This window comes from Suricata suricatta, chromosome 7 (genome assembly GCF_006229205.1).
Source record: "Suricata suricatta isolate VVHF042 chromosome 7, meerkat_22Aug2017_6uvM2_HiC, whole genome shotgun sequence".
In the NCBI taxonomy this organism is placed as follows: Eukaryota; Metazoa; Chordata; class Mammalia; order Carnivora; family Herpestidae; genus Suricata; species Suricata suricatta.
Window position 1 is genome coordinate 93,120,608 of NC_043706.1, and position 6,559 is coordinate 93,127,166.

The following is a 6,559-nucleotide window of genomic DNA, read 5'->3' on the forward strand; positions in this document are numbered from 1 at the left end:
CCATGCTAATGTAGAACGTTAATAATAGAGCAAGTGAGGTGCAGGGTACATGAGAATGCTCTGTACTATCTTCTTTTCTCTGAATATCCAAAACTGTTCTGAGTGAGGAGGTAATATGGTGGAGAAGTAGGGGGACCGGGATTTTCCTTGTCCCTCAGACACAGCTCTGTTGAGGTCAGATCACTTGGAACCCCCAGGAATTTGTTATGTGGAGTGGCAGAAGAATCTCCACAGTTGGAGGGAGACAGCATGGCAGCAGCGAAGTCCATGGAAGTGAAGTGTGGGAGAGGAAAATGTCGGTACTGCAAGAGGGAGGGAGCCCTTTCTGTGGAGAGACAAAAGGGAGAGAAAGAGGGGTTGAGAAAGTGCAGCATTAAATTTGTACAAGAGGAAAACTTCTCTGGACCACAGACTGGGGAGTGAGAAGTACTGAGTGTCACAGGAGTTTTTTTGCAGTGTTTGGAGCTCAAACTCTGAGGTTTTAGAAGTGCATGACTTTCTCCAGAGTAGAGCTGTGGCACCTGCTCCTGGGAAGGAGGGTGCTGACCCCAGCGTCACTAGCATAGTGTAGGGATCTCCGGAGCACATTAGGAGAGAACATTCCCCTTCCTAAAATACTTTTGGAAGAATGTATATTGCCTCCCCAAGGACAGAAAACCCTACAGATTCCAGCAAAAGGCCTTCCATCAGTAGGGGACAGAGGTGCACCCAGAGGGAATATAACCTTTGCTGCTTTTAGTGGTGTCACACCAAAGATTCTGCATACCGTGCATGCATGGGACTGTTTTCCTGTGACAAAGGACCTCAGATACAGCGTGGATAGGCTCTACTCCAGAGGAAGGGAGTGGATCTGTGTGGTGCCAGGTCCTTTAAGACTGGGTTTTAAATCCCAGCCTCATGCCAAGGAAAAAATGCAGGAAGGTTGTGGTGCAGGGCAGGCTGGCTGCCCTCTCTATTCTGTGAGGGCTACCTGAGCAGTGGGTGGTGGGAGTGTGTGTGTGTGTGTGTGTGTGTGTGTGTGTGTGTGTGTGTGAGATCCCCTGGCCAGAGGGGAGAGATTGGGCTGGTGCCATTTTCCCCCAACATCAAGAGGGTAGGACCTCAGAGAGCAACACAGCAGCTCCCAGTGGAGGCAGGACCCACTTACACCAAACCCCACACCCCTATGCCTGGAAACTGCTTATTTACTGGGGCAAGACTTCAGCAGGCCTCTCTTCCAGAAGATCAACACAGCCAGCACCCTGTATGCACCAAGTGTACTGAAAATCGAGTACTTCAAAATGACACCTGCAGTTCTGGTGGAAATAGGACCAGGCTTTTCTTTCTTTTTTTAATTATTTTTTTTGTTTTGAAATCAGGCTTATAGTTTCTTTTTTTTTTTTAATTTCCCTTTCTTTCTCTCTCTCTCTCTCTCTCTCTGTCTCAATCTTTTTTATCTTTTTTATTTTTCATTTTCTTTGGAATCAACTTTATAGTTTTTTTAAATTCTGTTTGGGGTTTTTTTTATTGTTGTTCCCTTTCTTTTTCTCTTTTTTTGGGTTTGGGCTTCCCCACCTTTTTTCCCCAGGCTTACTTCAACAAACGAATCAAAGGACACCTAGTTAAAGGTCCAAACACTCCCCACTGCAGGCAAGGAGGAGCTCCACAGAGGACTGACCAGTGGGAAAGATCAACCAAAATGCAACAGCAGCATGCACACAGCATACACCAGAAACACTTCCTGAAGTGCAAGGCCCTGGACAGTGATGACCCCTTTTTAATATAGCTGTCTCAGATGCAGGAGACATAACAAGCTTTTAAAACATGCAAAAGGCAGAAACAGCCAAAATGATAAAGATGGAGTAATTCTTCCCAAAAGAAAGGTCAAGCAGCCAGGGACTTGCTCAAAACGGATATAAGCAATATACCTGAACAAGAATTTAGAACAAAAGTTATAAGACTACTAGCTGAGCTTGAAAAGAGCATAGAAGACACCCGAGAAACCCTTGCTGCAGATACCAAAGACCTAAAAACTAGTCAGGCTGAAATAACAAATGAGATGAAACAACTGAGATGCAACTGACTGGATATAGTCAAAATAAGAACTGAAGAAGCAGAAGAGAGAATAGGTGATATAGAAGATAAAATTATGGAAAATAATGAAGCTGAAAAATGGGAAAAGAAACTATTAGATATGAGGGGAGACTTAGAGAACTTAATGATTCTCTAAACAAAAACATATCCATATCATACAAGTCCCAGAAGAAGATTGGGAAAGGGGTGCCTGGGTGGCTCAGTCGGTTAAGTGTCCAACTTTGGCTCAGGTCATGATCTCACAGTTCGTGGGTTCAAGCCCCGCGTTGGACTCTGTACTGACAGCTCAGAGCCTGGAGCCTGCTTCAGATTCTCTCTCTCTCTTTCTCTCTCTCTCTCCCTCTCTCTCTCTCTCTCTCTCTCTCTCTCTCCCTCCCTCCCTCCCCCTCTCCCCTGATCACACTGTCTCTCTCTCTCTCAAAAATAAATAAATGTTTTTAAAAATTTATTTTTAAAAAAAGTGGGAAAGGGGGCAGAAGGTTTATTTGAACAAATCATAGCTAAGAACTTCCCTAATCTGAGGAAGGAGACAGGTATTCAAATTCAGGAGACACAGAGAACTACTACAAAATCAACAAAACAGGTCAACACCATGACATATAGTAAAACTTGCAAAATACAAAGATAAAGAGAGAATTCTGAAAGAAGCTAGAGACAAAAATTCTTAATCTACAAGAGTAGACACATAAGGTTAGCAGCAGACCTATCTACTGAAACTTGGCAAGCCAGAAGTGAGTTGCAAGAAATATTCAATGTGCTGAATGTAAAAAATATGCAGCCAAGAATTCTTTATCCAGCAAGGCTGTCATTCAGAATAGAAGGAGAGATAAAGACTTTCCCAGACGAACAAAAACTAAAGGAATTTGTGACCACTAAAAACCAGCCCTGTGAGAAATTTTAAAGGGGACTCTGAGTGGAGGGAGAAGAAAAGAAGACCAGAGCAACAAAGACTACAAAAGATCAGAGAACATCACCAGAAACACCAACTCTATAGGTAACACAGTGGCACTAAATTCATATTTTTCAATAATCACTCCGAATGTAAATGGACTAAATGCTCAAATCAAAAGACATAGGGTATCAGAATTGATTAAAAAAAAAAAACCAAGATTCATCTATATGTTGCCTACAGAGACTCATTTTAGACATAAAGACACCTGCAGATTGAAAGTGAGGGGATGGAGAACCATCTATCATGCTAATGAAAGCTGTAGTAGCCATACTTGGACAAACTAGAATTTAAGACAAACTGTAACAAGCAATGAAGAAGGGCATTATATCATAATTAAAGGGTCTATCCATCGAGAAGATCTAACAATTATAAATATTTATACCCCAACTTGGAAGCAACCAAATATATAAATCAAAAGAGAGCATAAAAAAATTCCAGTGATAATAATACCTTAATAGTAGGGGGCTTTAATATCCCACTTAAAGCAAAGGAGAGATCATCTAAGCAGAAAATCAACAAGGAAAGAATGGCCCTGAATGACACACTGGACTGGGTGGACTTAACAGATATATTTAGAACATTTCATCCTAAAACAGCAGAATACACATTCTTCTCGAGTGCACATGGAAAATTCTCCAGAATAGATTGCATACTGGGTCACAAATCAGCCCTCAAAAGGCACGAAAAGATTGAGATCATACCATGCATATTTTCAGATCACAACACTGTAAAATTTGAAATCAACCACAAGAAAAAATTTGGATAGCCCTCAAATGCATAGAGGTTAAAGAACATCCTACTCAAGAATGAATGGGTTAGCCAGGAACTTAAAGAAGAAGAAAAAAAAAAAAACATGGAAAATGTAAATACAACAGTCCAACCCTGTGGGATACAGCAAAGGCAGTCCTAAGATGAAAGTACATTATAATTCAGGGTTAACTCAAGAAGCAAGATCCCAAATACACAATCTAACCTTACACCTAAACAAACTAGAAAAAGAGCAGTAAATAAAGCCTAAAGCCAGTAGAAGAAAGGAAATCATAAAGAATAGAGTAGAAATAAATTATATAGAAACAAACAAACAAAAACAGTAGATCAATGGAACTAAGAACTTGTTCTTTGAAAGAACAAAGTTGATAAACCACTAACCAGACTTCTCAAAAAGAAAAAACGATGCAAATAAATAAAATCACAAAGGAAAGAGGAGGGATCACAACCAACACCACAGAAATGCAAACAATTATAAGAGAATTTTATGGAAAAGTATATGCCAACAAACTGGGCAATCTGGAAGAAATGGAAAAATTCCTAGAAACTCACACACTACCAAAACTGAAACAGGAAGAAATAGAAAATTTGAACAGACCCATAACCAGCAAAGAAATTCAATCATTTATCAAAAATCTCCCAACAAACAAGAGTCCTGGGCCAGATGGCTTCCCAGAGGAATTTTGCCAGACATTTGAAAAATATTTAAAACCTATTCTTCTCAAACTATTTCAAAAATTAGAAATGAAAGGAAGCTTCCAAACTCATTCTATGAAGCCAGAATTACCTTGATTCTAAAACCAGACCCCACTAAAAAGGAGAATTTAGAGACCAATATCCCTAATGAACCTGGATGCAAAAAATCTCAGCAAGATACTCACAAATCAAATTCAACAGTACATTAAAAGAATTATTCATCATGATTAAGTGGGATTTATTCCTGGATACAGGGGTGGTTAAATATTTGCAAATCAGTCTACGTGGTACACCATATTAATGAAAAAAAAAAGTAAAAACCATATGATTCTCTCAATACATGCAGAAAAAGCATGTGATAAAATATAGCATCCTTTCTTGATAAAAACCTAAAGAAAGCAGGGATAAAAGGAACATACCTCAAGATCATAAAGCCCATATATGAAAGAATCACAGATAATATGATCCTTAGTGGGGAAAAATTGAGAGCTTTCCCCCTAAGCAATGCCACTCTCACCACTGTTGTTCAACATAGTACTGGAAGTCCTAGACTCAGCAATCAGACAAAACAAGGAAATAAAAGGCATACAGTTTGGCAAGGAAGAAGTCAAATTTTCACTCTTCTCAGTTGACTTGATACTCTACATGGAAAACCCAAAAGACTCCAACAAAAAACTGCTAGAACTGATACATGAATTCAGCAAAGCCGCAGGATATAAAATCAACATACAGAAATTGATTACACTTCTATACACCAATAATGAAGCAGCAGAAAAAGAAATCAAGGAATTGATCCCATCTACAATTAAACCAAAAACCATAAAATACCTAGGAATAAACCTAACCAAAGAGGTAAAATATCTGTATGCTGAAAACTATAGAAAGCTTATAAAAGAAATTTAAGATGACTCAAAGTACAGGAAAAACAGTCCACACTCATAGATTGGAAGAACAAATATTGTTAAAATGTCTATACTACCCAAAGCCACCTACACATTCAATGTAATCCCTATCAAAATAACACCAGCATTCTTCACAGATCTAGAACAATTCTAAAATTTGTATGGAAACAGAAAAGACCCTAAATAGCCCAAGAAATTTTGAAAAAGAAAACCAAAGCTGGAGGCATAACAATTCCAGACTTCGAGATGTATTACAAAGCTATAATCATCAAGACACTATGGTACTGGGGAAAACAGACACATAGATCAATGGAACAGAATAGAGAACCCAGAAGTGGACCACAAATATATGGCCAACTAATCTTTGAAAAAGCAGAAAAGAATATCCAGTGGAAAAAAGACAGTCTTTTCAGCAAATGGTGCTGGGAAAACTGGACAGCAACATGGAAAAGAATGAAGCTGGACCACTTTCCTATACATATACAAAAATAAATTCAAAATGAATGAAAGGCCTAAATGTGAGACAGGAAACCATCACAATCCTACAGGAGAAAACAGGCAGGAACCTCTTTGACTTCAACCACAACAACTTTTTACTAGATATGTCTCCAGAGGCAAGGGACACAAAAGCAAAAATGAACTATTGGGACTTCATCAAGATCAAAAGCTTCTGCACCACAAAGGAAATAATCAACAAAACTAAAAGGCAACCAATGGAATGGGAGAAGATACTGGCAAATGACATATCAGGTAAAGGGTTACTATCCAAAAATCTATAAAAAGAACTTAACAAACTCAACACCCAGAAAACAAATAACCCGGTTTAAGAAATGGGCAGAAGACACGAATAGACACTTTTCAAAGAAGACATCCAGAACAGACATATAAAAAGATACTCAACATCACTCATGATCAGAGAAATACAAATCAAAAGCACAATGAGGGTCACCTGGGTAGCACAGCCGGTTAAGTGTCTGATTCTTAATCTTGGCTCAGGTCATGATCTCACAGTTCATGAGTTCAAGCCCCATGTCAGGCTGTGTGCTGATGGCTCAGAGTCTGCTTGGGATTCTGTCTCTCCTTCTCTCTGCCCCTCCCTGACTTTTGTGTGCTCTCTCTCTCTTCCTCTCCCTCTCTCTCTCTCTCCCTCTCCCTCTCCCTCTCCCTC